The following is an 18,754-nucleotide window of genomic DNA, read 5'->3' as shown; positions in this document are numbered from 1 at the left end:
GAAAAAGGAAAGGGAAAGGAAAAAAAAAAAAGAAAGAAAGAAAAGCCTTCCATTTCCCTGGTGGGGCCGGTTTTATCACAGATCACTACACCCTGGGCTGGAGGGGAAACATCCCTCCCTTGCCATAAACTAATCCGTTCTGAGGAAGTGAAGAGTAACTGCTGCCTGAGGCACTGAGGGTAACATTCTGGGGTGCGCGATGTTTGAGGCTGGCCCTTCATTGGGATGCAGGCTTCGCTTTCTAGCCCCATGCCTACCCTAGGGTCTCATGGTGGCTCCAGAAAGCCTCTTGGGGTCTTGCAAACAGTTCTTGGGGTTGAGAAGCTTCAGCGTAGTAGCCGCGGGATGGGGGGGTGGGGGATGGGGGACTTCTGAGGATGGTGCCAAGTCGCCGGGGTTTGTGAAATGTGATCCTGGCGGATAAAGACATCTGGTACTAATTCTTTCTTCCACTCTGTTTTCTTTTGGGGGGGGCACCTTCAAAGTCACAGATCACAAATCTTAGCTAAAAAGAACTTGAATGACCTTCAAACCCAAACTTTTCATTTCACAGTTGAAGAAACTGGTTCAGCGAAGGGAGTTAACTTGCCTAAGGTCAACACAGCCAATGAGCGGCAGAACTGGAATTCAACACTTGACCTCTTGACTCTTGGTCCAGTGCTCTCTCCCCCACTGCTTACCAAAAGAATGGGTGACAGCCATGTGCCAGGCAGTGTGGTAAGTGCTTCACATGCATTTAATCCCCACAACCATCCTATGGAGTCAATACTACGACTGTTGCCATTTTATAGATGAAGAAAGAGACTCAGAGAAACAAGTTGTGAAGCTCAGGGTCACAGCTAACAAAAAGGGTCAGGTTTTGAACCTAGGCTTGGCTAGAGACCTGGCGCTCATAATCATTAACACTAAACTATCTAAGGCACAATAAGTCTTTTAAGTTGAGGACCTTAACTTTCCCCAAACCGCCTCACAGGCTTCAGGGAGCCCGGAGAGTGGATGACAGCGAAACAAAAGCCTCCCAAACTTGTCCTCTCCAGATGGGGCCGAGCATAAGGTGTCAGTTATCCAAGTGCAACCAAATGAAATACGGTGACCCTATACTGAGTGATCAATCAATTCCAAGGCCACTGATAGTTTTGAAATATGGCCAAACAGCCAAAGGCACTGGCCAGAGTCAGGTCCCTGTCATCTGCCTACCAAGTCTCTCCGTCCTGGAGGTGTCCTCAGGGCCCGTTAATGGGTAATCCTGAGGGTGTCTGCTCATGACCGAGGAGGGTGAGGGTGTGAATGACAGAGCTCATTGTGAAAGGGGGGGGGGGGCTGAGGCTGCAGCATCTCTTCAGGGACCGCTGTCAAGGCATGACTCAGATTTCGACAGTCTGGGCAGAGAGAACACTCATGCTCACATCCCCTCTGAGGAGAAGGAGCCTGGTGACTAACGTCCATCACCAGGCACATCTGCCCTGGGCTGTGAATGCCGTGGTGGCCAGAGCAGAAGAGACAAGACAAGGAACTCACTGTTTCCCTGGGAGGCAAGATGAGCCACCCTAACGACAGCAACAACAGCTGACATTACCAGGACTTACGAGAGCCGTGAGAAATGCATGTGTGAAATCATTCAAATCCCTCCAAGGTAGGAGTTATGCCTACTTTCAAGATGAAGAAACTGAGGCTCAGAGAGATCAAAGTACTCGCCCAAGGTCACACAAGTAGGAAATGGTAGAGCCAAGATAGGAACTCAAGTAGCTCGGCTCCAGAATCCAAGATCTCAGCAAGAGGTGCCGTACTGCACGCGCCCATGTGTGCGCATGCGTGTGTTTGGGGCGGGAGCTCTGCGTACAGATTCTACGTCACCTGGAGGGGGACACTGGAGGTGCAGGGCTTGAGCTTTAGAGACACACGGCCCGGGTTCGAATCCCAGCATGGTCATTCTAGGGCTGTAGGACCCCGTCAAGTTCCCTGGCCTCTTCATGCCTCGGGTTCCACATCTATAAGCTAGAGGTGGTGACTGTATCTAAATCTTTGTGCAGTTGTAAGGATTGAGTGAAACAGGGCAGGGAAAGTGTTATCACAGTCTGGCATATACTTAAGTGCTCAAAAAATAAGAGCTCCCGTGATAATTTTTAATGATTCATATTCACACAGTAGGCCACAGAAGCTCCTCCCCTTCCTACTTCCCACTGCCTGACCACCTGCCACCAAACTGAGGGCCTTAAAAATCTTCCCGGCAGAACCCTCCTACACTGTTGGTGGGAATGCAAGCTGGTGCAACCCCTCTGGAAAACAGTATGGAGGTTCCTCAAACAGTTGAAATTAGAGCTACCGTTCGATCCAGCAATTGCACTACTGGGTATTTACCACAAAGATACAAATGTAGGGACCCGAAGGGGTACATGTACCCCAATGTTTATAGCAGCAATGTCCACAATAGCCAAACTGTGGAAAGAGCCAAGATGCCCATCGACAGATGAATGGATAAAGAAGATGTGGTATATATACACAATGGAATATTATGCAGCCATCAAAAGGAATGAGATCTTGCCATTTGCAACGACGTGGATGGAACTGGAGGGTGTTATGCTGAGTGAAATAAGTCAATCAGAGAAAGACATGTATCACATGACCTCACTGATATGAGGAATTCTTAATCTCAGGAAACAAACTGAGTGTTACTGGAGTGGTTGGGGGTGGGAGGGATGGGGTGGCTGGGTGATAGACATTGGGGAGGGTATGTGCTACGGTGAGCGCTGTGAATTGTGCAAGACTGTTGAATCACAGATCTGTACTTCTGAAACAAATAACGCAACATATTTTAAGAAAAAAGGAAAAGAAGAAGATAACAGGAGAGGAAGAAAAGGGGAGTATGTCAGAGGGGGAGACGAACCATGAGAGATGATGGACTCTGAAAAACAAACTGAGGGTTCTAGAGGGTAGGGGGGTGGGGGGATGGGTTAGCCTGGTGATGGGTATTGAGGAGGGCACGTTTTGCATGGTGCACTGGGTGTTATGAACAAACAATGAATCATGGAACACTGCATCAAAAACTAATGATGTAATATATGGTGATTAACATAACAATAAAAAAAATTAAAAAAAAAAAGAAAAAAGAAAAAAAAAAAATCTTCCCGGCAGGGGCGCCTGGGTGGCTCAGTTTGTTAAGCCTCTGCCTTTGGCTCAGGTCATGATCCCAGGGTCCTGGAAACGAGCCCAGCATCGGGCTCCCTGCTTAGCAGAGAGTCTGCTTCTCCCTCTGCCTCTCCTCCTTGCTCTTCCTCTCTCTCAAATAAAATTTTTAAAAAAGTCTTTAAAAAAAAAAATCTTCCAGGCAGATCATCAGTCACGGATTCACAAAAATCTAAACCTGAGTGTCTGGGGTCCAAGGTCGAGCACTTAACCTGTGACTACATGGCCTTTGCCTTTCTAAGAAGGTTCAGGGCCCAGGAGACCCTGGCAGATCCCTCCCCACCCCCTTCTCCAGTGAGATCAGATCTCAGCAAACACCAGGGGCAGGCCTTGAAGGAAAACTGTAAAGAAATAACAACAACGGACCTTATGGGTTGGTTAATCGTGCCTACCTGAACCTCTCTGAGCCTGGAGCAGGCCCCACCTCACCATGCCCCACCCCACTCTAACCTAGGAATGCATCGCTGACCCCAGTTACTCCTGCTCGGCACCGACACACCAGGGCTCTGTGTCCAAGCCAGGCCTTGGACATTTTCCTTGTAGTTCCTTAAGGAAACCCTCACCTGAACCCTCCAAGCTCCCAGTTTGACCCCTGCAGATAGATGAGAGGGGGAAATACATTTTTAGCCATGGGAGTGGTGGGGGTTAACAGGCGTTCCTCAGCGAAGCTCTTTTTATTTGGAAATGGGCAGTATCTTTTTTTTTTTTTTTTAAGATTTTGTTTATTTGACAGAGAGAGAGACACAGCAAGAGAGGGACACAAGCAGGGGGAGTGGGAGAGGGAGAGGGAGAAGCAGGGAGATCTGCTTGGAGCAGGGAGCCCGATGCGGGGCTCGATCCCAGGACCCTGGGATCATGACCTGAGCTGAAGGCAGACGCTTAACGACTGAGCCACCCAGGCGCCCCGGAAATGGGCAGTATCTTATTTAATGGCCCTTTTAAGATGCAGGCTGGTGATGGCCTGCAATGGGCGTGGGTCTCCAGGGCTGGGCCAGCTGGGTTCTGTTCTTTCCAGTGGGCCCTCTCCTAGGATGAGGGCTCCTTTCCCTGGCTGCCTTCTGCTCTGACCAGTTCCTGGCAACACAGAAAATCTCCAGACAGTACTCTGTCTGCTTCTTCCTTCCCAGATCAGGGACAAGCCTTCTCTGATTTGTTACTTTTTAATAACTGTAGTTTCTTTCTTTCTTTTATTAACAGAAGAAATAATGCCCACAGATAAGCCAAAAGAATAAAATATAAATGACCCCTGATCCCATGATCCATGATACTCTCTGGTGTGTGTCCTTCCCGTTCTCTATTCATATAAATGGATTTTAAAAACAAGAATGGATTAGGAGCACCCGGCTACCTCTGTCGGTTTAGCACCCAACTCTTGATCTTAGCTCAGGTCTCCATGTCGGGGTCGTGAGTTCAAGCCCCCTGTTGGGCTCCATGTTGGGTGTGGAGCCTATGTAAAAAAAAAAAAAAAAGAAAAAAGGAATGGACTAATTTACTAAAAGTAGAGTTTGAGACTCAAAAGTAGGAACTCAAACCCAGCTTCAAGACCCAGAGGCTCCCTGGAATGACCCTGGGTAAATTGCTTCATGAATGGGCCTCCCTTTTCTCATTTGTAAAAAGATAACAGTAGTTACCTCATAGGGTTGGTGTGAGGATTAAATGAGATTAAACACTGAGCCCAGGGCCCTGCATACAGTAAGGACTCATAAATGCTAACAACTGCGCTATAGACTCAGGAAATAACTTCCAAGCACTAAGGGGCTTTCTGCAGCACCTTGCAAACTGTGGCTCAGTATGCAACTACATTTGGGTATCTTATTTATTTTACTGAGCTTCTGTTGAAGAGTATATTAATTCTAATTTTTCAGGATTATAAACAATGCTCTGATGCATATCCTTGCAGATAACTCTTTGCACACAGAGATTGCTTGCTTAGGCTAAATTCCTATGAATGAAATTGCCAGATCAAAGATGAGCTAAAATCTAAAGCCCACATTTGGACTGATTCATACTCCCTCCAGCAAGGAGGGAGCCTGTTTCCCTCACCCTTGCCAACACTGGGGTTTGGCATTTTCTTTCATCCTTATCAACTTGATAAGTGAAAAACAAAACAAAAAAATAACTTGTTTGTTTTCTATGTATTCAGAGACTTTCTCTTGGTTTTTTTAAGGGATATTTTGGGGACCCTTTGGGGACAACTTTAGACCCCATAATGATTCTTCCTGTCCAAAGCACTTCTAGGAAGGAATATAGGTGGTGTTAATGGCAGAATTGTGATAAAAATCTCAAGTACAGAACACAAAATGGTCTGGATGCTGCCCACCCCAACCCTCTACAAGCACAACTTCCAGTTCCTTACATGCTTTTATTTATTTTTTTAAAGATTTTATTTATTTGACAGAGACACAGCGAGAGAAGGAACACAAGCAGGGGGAGTGGGAGAGGGAGAAGCAGGCTTCCCGCCAAGCAGGGAGCCTGATGTGGGGCTCGATCCCAGGACCCTGGGATCATGACCTGAGCAGAAGGCAGATGCTGAACGACTGAGCCACCCAGGCACCCCTCCTTCCATGCTTTTGAATTTGAGCTACATTCTCTGTGTAGGGTGTGTGGCCTATCCTTCTACTTAAGTCCAGTGATGGGATAGAGAAGAATATTATGATGGAATGTTTACAGAGCTTTAGGTACATGCCCAGGATAGCACTTTTGGGACCCATTAGGATTTGTAATGGTATCTAGGGTAATGCTTTATCCAAAATCTGAGGTTCCAATCCAAACTCCTTTGCTTAAGTAGGGATGCTTTCTCTGAGCATCGAGTTCAAATGGGGCCAAAAATACATCACCCCCTGACTACCACCATCCACTGTGGCTCACCAGAGGAGGTAAAGCATAGGAAAACATGTTCTCAATTGAAAAGAGCTTCACTCATCAAACAGGCTACTAACAGGGTTCCCTGGGTGGTTCAGTTGGTTGAGCGGCTGCCTTCGGCTCGGTTGTGATTCCAGGGTCCCGGGATCCAGCCCTGGGTGGATCTAGCTTCATTGGATCCCTGCTCAGCGGGATGTCTGCTTCTCCCTCTGCCCCGCCCCCTACTTGTGCTCTCTCTTTCAAATAAATACATAAAATCTTAAAACAAAACAACACAAACACACACACACACACACACACACACACACACAGGGTGTTAACGGAGGTTGAGTGCTGAGTGCTGGGAACTAAGCTGTGTGCTGAGGCTGTAAGTAGGTGGTGGCTGAGGAAGACCCCCTTCTAAGCTGGGTGCTCACCTATAACCCTGGCTATGTTTTATTAGGTACCTCTGGTTTACTTGCCATTGGCTTTCCCCTGAGATCTTATTTAACTTAATCCTCAAGTCAACCCCATTGGGGGATGATGGAGAAACTGAAACTTCCAGAAGGGAGTCACTGGTCCAAAGTTATATGCTAATGAGAGGGAGCACAGCAATCAGCAATTCAAACTTCGGAAGTCTTCTCTGGGGAGTGGGGGCAGAAGGCAACAGCTGATTTGGCCAGAATGTCAATTATCTTGTGTAAATTATACATGTTCATCCACTTTTCATTTATTCAACAAGTATTTATTGAACACTCATGTTGAGCCTGGGATAGGTGCCCCGTAAGATTTAGTTTTCCCAGTGTGGTTTCTGCGGTCCAGAAGCTTATAAATCCTTCCTACCTTACAAATCCCATCAGCCAGTCTATCTACTTTCCTTCCTTTCTTCCCTCCTGCCCTTTTTCCCCTCCACCCACCCCTCCACCCAAGGCTTTGTTCCAAAAAGGCATTCAGGAGGCTGAAAGAACGGGTTTCCGGGGCTTGAAGGTCAGGCGGACCTTGGTCTGATTCTGTCACTAAGGAGACAGCCAGGTGACCTCACCTCTCGGAGCCTGTTCCTCTTCTGGAAAAGGAGGAACTCAAGAGAATGACAGGCTATGCACAGAAAGCACCTAGGCCTGCGTCTGGCCCGGACCGTGACAAGAGCACACACTAAGGATCTTATCTCCTTCAATCCTCACTGCAATCACTTCAGTGAGGAGGAAACTCAGGTAACAAGGAAGAAACCTGCTTGTCCAAGGTCTTAGGCAGTTGACTGCAGAGTTGATATCCTTTAGTCATTTGTCAATACTCCAGGAGCCAAGTCCGTCTGGGGTGGATTAGGTGACCCCATTTGACAGGCAGTAATGGGATAAAGCATCTGAAGCAAGTATCGTGGGATGAGTGCTTGATAAATGATAATAATTTGAATGAAGGCAAGATTAGAGCTGATTCCTGAGCTCCCTGCTAGGAGCCTGCGAGTTGGGCAGCCCCCATTCTCCATTCACGCACTTTGCAGGGAAGCTCTGAGCAAGGACTCTGAATCTTTATTATTAGCTCTATCTCTGCTTTTGCTCCGGGAAGAATGGGGACATGGGACCACCTAGTTAATGGGCATTAAAACTGGGGTTTTTGCAGGGGTGCCTGGTGGGCTCAGTCGGTAGGGTATGTGACCCTTGATCTTGGGGTTGTGAGTTCAAGCCCCACGTTGGGTGTAGAGATTACTTTAAAAAGGTAAAAAATAAAAATATTAAACACAAAACAAAACTGGGGTTTTGCATAGCATTTTGAATTACAAAGCAACGCAAGATCAGTACAGAACCTTGGTAGGGGAGAGGGAATAGGGAAAAAATTTAAATTCTGGCATTTTTGCACCTATAGAGAAGTTACATTTGGGAATTTGCCCTTTCAGTATTTTTATGTAGGTCAAGAGATTTTCATTAAGTTTTGGATAACCATGAAGTCTTAATATGTTAGGAAAAAAAAAAAAAAGGACTGTTAGCAGGGCCATCGTGTCCAATGGTGCAGGTCCTGTACTGTACAATGGGCAGCGTGACTGTGTAGTACCCAACCTTCGCAGACAAACAAGACAGCCCTTGCTCTTAGCACATACTTAACTCAGTAGTCCTAACCTTTACTCCTCCCTAACATGCCAAGAGTGTAACACTCTTTTGGAGATAATTCCGGAAAGGAGAAGGAGGGATGAAGGACCATCTTCCAGAGGGGGCAGATCATGTGTTGAGAAGAGGAACTTTTCTTTTCCAGAAGTAATCTAGAAAAGGAAACCTAGCTGAGCTGATATGCAACTCCCCCCTTACAGTGATTCGTTAATCTTGTCTTAGAGGGAGGGGAACTGAGACCCTGAGAGAGATTTACCCAGTCACACAGCTAGGACGTGGTCAGGCAGAACTTGAGCCTAGGACAATCCCTGACTTCATCTACTCTACAAGAATGGACGCAGAAAGATGTGGGTTCAGATCTCAACTCTTTTACTTACTAGCTTTTCACTTCGGAGATGTCCTTTAACTCCCGAGTCAGTTTCTTCATCTGTAACATGAGGGAACAGCTTCCGCATGGAGTTTACATGAATATTAAATGAGAAAAAAAGGTCTTTCCTAACAACGATGGAGCGCTACATGCCAGGCACTGCCCAGCGCACCTCACAAGAACCATCTCATTTCATCTTCACATGACGCTCACTCTACAGCTGAGGAAACCGGAGGCTCAGAAAGTCTAAGTCATTTATCCAACATGACATGGTTGGGCCGGGATGTGAACCCGAATCTGTCAGACTCAGAGCAGTACTACCAGAAAACATAGACAATCTCAGCGCGGGGCTTCCCACATACAAAGGGCAAAATAACAGCTACCATTATTTACTGTTGCTCTCATGAATATATAACCATTATGTCACATGTGATCAGCTGGTCTCTGTTTTCACCCTCCTCAGCCAAAAAAACAAGAATTGGGCCGATCCAAAGAAGGGAAGAGATGACAGCCCAGCCTAGCCCTGGGCCATGCCCACGCTATACAGGAGGATGAAAGGGGTTGGGGGCAAAGCTGGGGTAGTGTCTCTCTCAAACCCTGGCATCTCTCATTCGTTTAATGAAGGGCTGGAACAGCCGTACCTCACAGCTGGGAGGCAGAGCTCCTGCTGAGGGTTCTGGCAACCTTGTAAACAGTCTCTCGGTGTCCCTGTCTACCCCTCTGTCCCATCCAGGGTGCCCTCCCGTGTTTGCAGACACGGGACCCCACTGCTCCATGATTTGGGCCTCTGCTGATCTCTGCAGATGGGTGCGGGTGATTAAAGAGGCAAAACCCAGAAGTAGAGAGAGGACCCATTTAAAAAAGTCCAGCGAGCACAGACATGCCGCCTGGAATCCCAGCCTCCATCTGAGCCCGGCCAACATGAGTCACCTCCACGGCCCTTTCCCTGTGTTGCAACACAGCTGACAGAAACTCCCAGCCTCTCAGGAGGCGGGCAGACAAGGGTGCTGTCCTTTGGGCTGCAGTGAGCTTTGAGTTGCAGCCGGCACCCAGTGGCTCTCCTGCCGCCCGTAACATCTGTGAAGTGGTTGGACACCGGGCTCTGCTCTTGGATCAAATCCCAGCTCTAGCTCTACCACTTCTAAGCTCTGCGGCTTGAGTGACGCACTTAATCACTTTGTACCTCAGTTTCCTCAGCTCTAAAACAAGGATCACCAAAGTGCCTACCTCACAGGGTCGTTGGAAGCATGACGTGAGACAATGTGTGTAAAGGCGTGGCACGATGCCTGATACCCAGCGTACTGAGCACCAGCTGTCTGCCCGACACCATGGCACGCACTGCAGATTCACCAGCGAGCAGGACAGACAAGGTCTTTACTCTTACGGAGTTCACATTCTAAAAGAAGGGGAGACAGACAATGAACAATTAGAAAAATATCAGAAAGTTATAAGAGCTTTGCAGAGAACTCAATAAAGTGGTGTGATACAGTGACTGAGTGTTTACTTTAACAAGGGCAGCTGGGAAGGCCTGCCCTGAGCTGGTGGCTTTATTAGCAATTACTATTACTATTTACTGTTACTTGTCAGGGCCCCCTTGGCTGCCACAAACACTGCCTCCGGTGAGAAGCCAACCTCTGACAGTTCTCAAACCTGGTACCCCTTCTCCATAGGCCTGACCTCCCCCCAAGAGGGCTCTCCTGTGGATTCTGACTTTACCCTGAAAACCTCCATCATATTGGCAGGAGTAGCTGAAACCCCGCCCTTCCCTGAGAGAGAAAGGAGTGGGCCAAGGTGAGGCTCCCAGGAAGACAGAGCAAAGAGATAATTTGTTAAAAGGGAAGAGGGGGTGGGCAGAGAACAGAAAGAGAGAGGGAAAAAAAACAGATACCAAGATCTCTGGCTTAGATTTAATTTCAAATTAATCCTGGTGGAAGCTCTAAAAATAGCTCTAGCATTCTCCTACTTGCGTTTGTGGATCTTTTGGGTTTACCAACCTTGTTCTTTACAGAGGCAGCTCACAGCAATTATTCCACAGTTTCTTAGTCTGGCAGGCATCTGATTCTCCTGTGTTTCCAATGAGAAAGAAAGCACTTACTAGAGGGTGAAGTGACCAGCTAGTGAAGGCTTCAGAGTTGGCCAACTTCAACCTTTCCATCCCTTCTGTGTTGACCAGATGCATTGGTTTGCTCATATCTCATTCAGATCTGCATCACACCAAATAAAAGGTTGCCTCCCACCCTATCCCCGGCCACCCCTCTGCCACCAACAGGCACACACACACCAGATTGTAAACTCCTCCAGAACAGTGGCCCCTGACTTCTTGGCCTCTGTCTCCTCAGAACCCGCAGGAAGGCCTGGGACACAACAGGTGCTCAATAAGTGCCTACTGAATTGAGGCCACAGAGAGCCAGTCAGTGGAGATGACTGAAGGGACAGCCAAACTTGGAGATGACTGAAGATTCAGATATGGGCTCTGACACTCACTAGCTTTGCCCTTGGGCAAGTCTATTTACCTCGCCAGCCTCCATTTCCTCATCTGTAAAGTGTGTTGGGAAGGAAGGGGTACAATATCTACCACAGTGGGTTACTGTGAGACTCAAAGGCCAGGGGGAGGGGTGAATCTGCACTCTCCTTTGAGAACTCCCCAGTGGCTGTGAAGTATTTGATGGTGGGCAGAAGAAGGGGCAACGGAATTGGGGCGGGGGAGGGGGGGAATGTTCCTGAGTATCCGGGATACTAACTAGAAACAGGAATCAAGATTTCCTTTAGCCAAGTATCTGTCTCTGTATTTTTCCTCTACCTGTCTTCTCTCCAGCACTTTTTGCTGCCCTCCCTCCTCCCTCATCTCCACCTCCCACCCCCTCACCTAGGAAGGAATTGGCCAGCTCCACCCAGCCGGCCCCCTTAGCTCCGCCCCCAACGCGGCAGGCCAAGAGTTAACAGCTGCACCTGTTGAGGCATACCTGCTGTCGCCGGCACCTGTACCCATAGCCAATCAGCACCAGCGCTGCCGGGAACCTACCTGTCAGCAAAATCCCGGACACTCAAACCTCAACATAAATCAAACACTTCTCTGGCCAGGGAATGTCTGTGTCAGGCAAGAATTAGAGACAAGCGGTCGGGCAGCAGAGCCTCGGTGCTGGTGCGCGTCTTGGTCTTTGAGCCTGGGAGCCTGGGAGCAAGAAGATGTCGAATGAACTTGAGTGAGTAAACACTGGTGGATGCCTGGCGCTCTCTGAGCGTGGAGGCTTGATGGGGTTTCCAGAAGGGGGAAGCGCAGGGAGGCCGGCGCCAGGATTCGCAGAGCAATTTGTAAGGGTAAATGAATGGGCTGACGATTTCACTTTGGCGTGTTGAGGCAAGCCCTATCTCAAGCTAGAGTTGAATGTTTCCCTGGGAAAATAGGGTTTTGGTTGTTTTTTTTTTTTTTTTTTTTTCTCTGTCCGCTGAGCAGTTTCGAGCCAGGTGGGGAAAAACGGGACTGAAACTGTGAAGGCTTTCGGCACCACTTACTGATACCGTGAAGGGACTTGGAAATCAGAGACAGCCGCAATCCCATGTAGGCTTTCCTATCTTCTTGCCAAAAGGAACTTCTTTGAGGTAGTTCTAAGAGCTGTCTTAGGCACAGAGTTGGGTTTCTCTAAAGGTACTTGTTTGTTGGGTCCCAAATGGGAAGGTTACAGAGTGGTGTTTAAACATATGCCCTCTGTAGTCAGCCTGACCTAAGTTCAAATCCAGACTCTGCTCCTTATGGGGCATGTGATCTTGCACAAGTCACTCAACTTACCGGAGCTTCATTTTCCTCATCCAGAAAGTGGGTACAAGAATGCTTTGTAGGAATCCTGAGAGAGTTAAGTGTGATAAAAGCTGTAAAATGCTAGGCACAGAGCCAAGGTCTGAAGATGCATTAATAAAATGCGGTTGATTTTATTCAGAGGCAGTTCTAAGGCTGAAGAAGCTGAGATGTGGTTTTCAGTGAGGTCATCTCTATTGCCTGGCAAGATGCAGGTGCCTTCCTGCCCGTATCTGGGATTTAGACTCCCCACTGGCTGCCGTTGACCTTCACCATGGACCCCCTACTTTGGGTCCAGATCTCAGAGAAGGTGGGATGAGGCTGGGATTCGGGGCTGCTTTAGCTTGGGCTCAGGGAGCTGGCAGAAGCCAAGCTTCTAAAACACAGACTCTCCTCCTCTTGCCATGCTCAGAGGTGAGTGGGCAGAGACAAGGGTTGAAGGTTGAACAATCTTTTTTTCTAGCTACCCCTCAATAGATTGTTTTAAGAACGTGAGACCGGAGGGGGCAGTTGGTGGGTCCTCACTACAGACAGTGTTCCATGATACCGGCTAGCTCTTGAGTTCTCCTAGGTTAGCCAACTGTGTTCGTAGTACAATCACTGGGCATCAGATTTCTCTTGAACAAATTCCCTGGGGTTGACAGTGTGTTGACAACTGGAATAAGAGCAGGGGCACTGGAGGCAACACGTGGGTTCAAGTCCCGGCTCTGCCACTAATGAGCCGTGTGACCTTGGGCAAGTCACTTCACCTACCTGAGACTCAGTTTCCTCACTTGTAGGTTGTGGGCCATAGTGGTACCCACCTCATGGAGTTGTTGGGGGATCTGGACCACTTAGTTTAAAGCCTGGTAAGGAGCAAGCTAATAAAACCCTTGTTACTTCATACAGAAATAACCAGTGAGTATTTCTGAACCTCTTGCTATTTTTCCACACTCTGAAAACAGACAAAAATCTTAGGCTGTGTCTTCATCCCACTTCGATCTGCGGTAATACTGCAGAGGCTACAGACAGAATCTATTCATTGGTGCCCCTCAGGGGGTAAGCGTCCTGAAGCTGGGTTACTCCAACAGCAAGTTTCCTGATTTTCTCCTCCTTAACGATTTGGGTTTTTGAAGTGAGATCCGCTGACAGTTGAGGCTTCTCCGTTTGGGGTGGGGTGAGGGGAACTGTGCCTGCAGAGTAATTGCAGACAGACTCTGAAGCGACCGTTTGAGATTACAATGACAGAGCCTCAGTGCCTGGGGGCTCAGCTACCCTTACTGATAAGTGGGGGTTGGGGGGATCAAGTGCTTGGCTTGCAAGTTTTGAGCTGTTGCTGTTGGTGCTGCTGTGGCCCCTGGCTTGGCTGCCGAATTCTCCCCAACGGTGCCTGCCGAGTGAGGAGGGCTGGTGCTAGCGTCCATCCTGAGCTCCGACAGAATGGCAAAATCTTGTTAGGCCTTGGTGTGGTGGGAAAAACCGAGCTTGCATGGGGCGAAATTCTGCCACTTAGCGAGCGCAGGGTCCTGGTGAATTTGTTTCTCCTCCCTGACCCTCGGTGTCCTCCTCTGCCCAACAGGGGCTATGCACACCTACCTGGCCGGGGAAACAGTGCGCTCCCACATGTGGGCCACCCGGCCCCGGGGCTGCAGCTCCTTAACCGCGAGGCCCCGATCCCTAGGCCTGGGGAGGAAGGCGGCCCTTCGAAGGCTGGGTCCTGGGGTGCATGGCGGCGGCATCAGAACCCAGCTCGAGGCAGCTGGCGGGTGGAGCGCTCCCGCCTTTCATGTGGTCGGGCCCAGCGCCTGCCGGGTGCGTCTACCAGCCTCCGGGGAAACGCAGCCCGCCTCGGGTGCCGCCAGCCAGCCAGCCAGCCAGCCGGCCAGCCAGCCAGCGCCGTCGGCTGCCCCCAGGCTGGAGCCGCCCGCAAGGGATCCTGGGGAGGACGGAAGTCGCTCACCACCTGTGGCTCCCTCGCGGGAAAACAGCCCCGCCAGGGCCCCGGGGAGCCGGGGTTGGGGGTGGGCAACACGCTGGCACGCCAGGGTCTTGGGCCGGGTGCTGTGGGTCTTCCCGGCCACTCTGGAGTTACAAGTAGAGTGGTGCTCCAGGGCCCACTGTGTGCCAGGCGCACCTGCGCTGGCTCGCTCCTCCGGGGAGGAAATGAGGAGCCAGGAGATTAAGTGATCAGCACACAGTAGGTCTATCGAGTGGAAGAGAGAGAAGTGAGCGAGGCGCACCAGGATTCCCCTCTATAGTCTTGCTCAGTCTGCAGACTGGGAGCCCACCCGCTGCCTGGAATCTCCCTCCCCAAAGCCTTGGAGAGACAGGACTGAGGGTGGGAGGGGGACAAAGAATGTCCCAGTGGGTGACCACAGGCCTCTTGTCTCCGCTCCATGTGATCTCCAGGAGTGCCAGGCTCCAGACTGCCTGGAGCGCTGAAAGAGTTAACCAGGAACGCCTCCCCGCTGCGGTTTTGTGGTCGAAACCATGATTGCCAGGAGCAAATTTTTGTCGTGCACAAGGTGTGTTATTAAAAGTCGGAGTTACGCTGCTGGTGAATGAAAAGTTAAAAGCCCTCATTAAGCTCCGCCTGTAAAACAGGCGGACTAGAGCTGAGACAACCCTAACGGCGGAGGCTTGGGGTGCAACGACACTCCTGAGGTTCCTGCTACTGCACCGGCTGCTTGGGCACAGTGAGGCCCCGTCAGGTGCCCGGAGCCACAGAGGGCTTCACGGGGGTCCACACAGACAAAGGCCAGCGGGGGGGAAGGGCCACAGGGCTGAAACACAAATCGCATATACTGCTTTGTATATAACATATACAAAGCTTTCCCTTTGGTTGAAAAAAAGAACAGCCAAGCACTGATTGAGAGCTGACCTCCACAGCAGACTCAGTGTCCAGTGCTTGATAAATACACTATCTCCTTTAACCTTCCCGACGATTCAATGAGGATGGGAGTATAAATTCAGTTTTGCCAAGGAGGGGTCTGAGACTTGCCCCAGGCTTGCTCAAGATCTCAAGGAAGACCTGGGATCTTAACTGGGTCTTAACGGAGGGGCTCAAATGACGCTCCACACCAATAGGTCACCCTGCCTCCTATCTATGCAGATACTGAAAAAAGACGAGGAGACATGCCAAACTGTTAACAGTGGTTATTTCTTAGTGGAGGAAAGCAGGTGAATCTAGCTCTGCTTCCAATTTTCTCTCCATTTTGCATTTTATATATTGTGTTTTACATACCTATGTTACTTTTGAAATGGGGAGGGTGAGGAGAGGGAGTCATTATTTTTCAAAGAGAGAATTATTGGTTCACCTACAAATGGTGTTCTCGAAATGTGGTTCCTGGACCAACATCATCATCTTCACCACCTGGGAACTTGTTAGAAATGCAAATTCTCAGCCTCACCCTAGACCTACTGAATCAGAAATTCTGGGGGTGGGGATCAGCAATATATGTTTTAACAGGCCCTCTAGGCGATTCTGATGCATGTTCGAGTTTAAGAACCATTGGCCTAGAAGACCTGGCAGAGGACCGGGAGGCAGGAGGTTCTCAGCTCCTCTTCTGACCTGCCACGTAGTCGCTGGATCAGCAGGCTGAGAGTTTTGCTGGGGGGGTCACACTATGTCTGAGTCTAGCTCTGCCACATGTGGACCAGGTGACTTTTGGATGAGCTCCTTAACCTCTCTAGCTGTCAGTTGCTGTGTGTAAATTGGTGCTAACACCCCGCCCCCCCCCCACATACCCCTCACAGGGCAAGTATGAGAATGAAAAGTCACAGGGCCCGATGCTTTTATTTATTTATTTTTAAAGATTTTATTTATTTATTTGAGACAGAGAGAGGGAGAACAGGGGTGGGGTGGGGAAGGACAGAGCGGGAGGGAGAAGCAGAGTCCCCACTGAGCAAGGAGCCTGACGTGGGCCTCTATCCCAGGACTCTGAGATCATCCCAGGACCCTGAGATCGTGACCTGAGCCGAAGGCAGATGCTTAACCCGCTGAGCCACCCAGGGGCCCTGGGCCTGATGCTTTTATAAAATAACAGTCCTTTTTCTTCTTCCTCTGTCTTCCTTCCCCTCTCAGGAGCTCAGCATTTGCAAAATGGAGCAAAATAATCCTGGCTGGCTGCCTCCCTCCAATCCTTTCATCTTCTAAAAAGTCAGAGCAACTGACCTAGTAAATGTCCTGAAGGGAAATTATCTCACCAATATTTGGTGTTATTTCCCTGTTGGGTGGAGCACCTGGGCAGCAAGAATTACAAACTCTTGAGGGCAGGAACAGCGTGGTATTTATGTTTGTGTCCTAGTACCCAGCACAGGGCCTATTATAGAGTAACCCCCAGTGAATGTTTGTTGAATGGATCAGTGAATGAATGAATGAAGGGATGTGGCACCCCGGGTTTACAGGTGGATTTCAATTTCTTTCACATCTCAGTTGAAAGAGGGAAAAAGAAACCCCTGAAAAATTGGACAGGAAACCAAAAGAAGAGCATAGGATGAAAGACGAATTCCCGTAGAGGGCAGAGTTTTTCAAAGAGGAGAAAGTGAGTTTCTGGTATAATTAGAAAATGGCACGTAATTAATTTCCATGCAACTAGAAGCGTTGGCCAGGGCCTGACCACCTTCACCCTGCCCACCCGAAGCCAGATGGTGCTTGCCTCTCTTATCTGGGCATCTCCAAGCTTCAGGTCTCCTGCTATTGCTCGGAAAAGATGTCCCATTTCCAGGTGGGAGAAGGTGAGGGTGTGAGTTGTCATGCAGTGTGCTGGGGGCTACCCCACAAAGTGAGTTTTAGTAATAATAATAATAGTTCACATTATTATGCACTGGCACTCGGCTGATTACCTGCATTATCTCATTGCATTTTCCAACAGTAATCCCTCACAAAGCTGTAAAGATGAAGTAAAACAATGGCTAGAAATTGTTGGGCTAGCACCTGGTGCTTGGTAAAGCCTCAAGTGAATATAGCAGCTATCCTCCAAATTCTGTGAGGTTCGTACTCCGGTCTTTCCCCCTTTTACAGGGAAGAAAGCCGGGGCACAGAGAGGTCAAGTTGCATAAAGTCCCACAGCTCATAACTAGCAGAGCTGAAACTGGAACCAGGTCTGTGAAGCTCTGGGGCCCACCCCGGGAGACAGGAGCTCACACTACCTCATTCACAGTAGAGGCACTACAGAGCCATGCCCTAGAATGGACTCCATCATGTTTCCGTCCAGGCCCCCAAAGAGCCCCCAGCCTGTGACAAGGCACATTTCACAACCTGGGCATCCAGAAACCAGATGGGCCGCTGGCAAGCACGAGAACCCCGGAGCCCTCCTGTCCTGCCTAGGGAACACCTTGCATGGTGCTGACTGAAAAATGATTCTTCCGTGAGCAGCTGTGGCAGGGCCTCCTTGTGGGTAATTAGTGTGATTGATCACTGCTAAGAAGGCTGGGTGGCTCATGACAGGATTTGGCAAGTTATTGGGTGTATCTGGGTGTCAACACCTAGCTCGGGTGGCCCCTGGAACTCTTCTTCCTCAGGCTGGAGGGAAGTGGGACCCAGCTCACTAGATCTGTCCTGTGCCAGGCACCTCCTTTGGCGGGGCTTGAGCCCCGCAAGCTCCCCTTGGTGAGTTTCCTTCTCCCTTCAGCAGCATTGAGTAAGAGTCCTTCCTTTTACATCTCTGAATTATTGAGGTGCCTTTGAGATAGGGCAGTGATTCAACTTAGTACCAGATAGGAAGCCAAAAGACTCAAATCTCAGTCCCGCTCTATGTTGTGTCATTAGGCAAAGTCATACCTTCTCTGAGAAACTAGAGTTTGAAAGTCCCTTTGCACCCCAGATTGAACCCCAAAGTCCTCAACTGATGGCTGAGACACATTTACTTAGTCTCATTGGGAGTTTCAAGTGGCGCTCAGCCAGAAAGCTGTGGGCATCGAGAGTCCAACAGGACTTGGGATGAAACCCACTTCACCACCCTGGGCTTCCTCCATCGTGGTGCCCAGAGTGATGCATCGTAGAGTCAGGAGGCCAAGAGTCTGGCTGGGTGTGGATCAGCTGGTAGCACACCCCTCCCATGCTGTGGGCCCAGAGTGAGCTGTTGGGCAAGGCCCCATCCACACGAGAGCCCCTGCATGGGCGGTTTGCACATCCCCACAGGCTAGAGATGGGGAGCTCAGGAAGGGAGGCTTATCAGCTAGATGCCGGAGCTCCTCTCTCTTGATCTTCTATTCAACTCTCTTCCAAAGGGCGGAGAAGCTGGGCCAGGGAGGAGAAGCTGGGCCAGGGAGGCTCTGAGGAGGCAGCCTTGAGAAGGTTCGTGATACTAGAAACCAGAGACCTCTGTTCTAAGCTTGATGTCATGAGCTGGTTGGCCTTAGGCAAGCCAATGGCACTCTCTGTGGCTCAATTTTTCCTGCTATCACCTGGGGGAGAGTCATACGTTCCCTCCCTACTTTACAGGGGCGTTGCAGGATCAGAGGTGATGACAAATGTATGAGAAGCATGTT

At 49.5% G+C, this 18,754-nt stretch overlaps 1 long non-coding RNA gene across 1 annotated transcript in view; it reads right to left on the bottom strand.

Annotated features, from left to right (window-relative positions):
• The window catches only part of LOC141374495 (uncharacterized), a 32,387-nt gene extending 21,843 nt beyond the window's left edge, over positions 1-10,544 (bottom strand). The window contains exons 1-2 of the long non-coding RNA XR_012381427.1: positions 10,485-10,544; positions 9,718-9,886 (exon numbers count right to left, since the gene is read on the bottom strand). This is a non-coding gene — a long non-coding RNA (uncharacterized lncRNA). The remainder of the gene's footprint in view (positions 1-9,717; positions 9,887-10,484) is intronic.
• Between the last annotated feature and the right edge of the window lie 8,210 nt (positions 10,545-18,754).

This window comes from Callorhinus ursinus, unplaced genomic scaffold, assembly GCF_003265705.2.
Source record: "Callorhinus ursinus isolate GAN/ISIS: 27379988/994484 unplaced genomic scaffold, GSC_fseal_2.0 scaffold18, whole genome shotgun sequence".
Lineage (NCBI taxonomy): Eukaryota > Metazoa > Chordata > Mammalia > Carnivora > Otariidae > Callorhinus > Callorhinus ursinus.
Note: the sequence above shows the minus strand (reverse complement) of the source record. Positions and strands in the feature narration are given on the sequence as shown.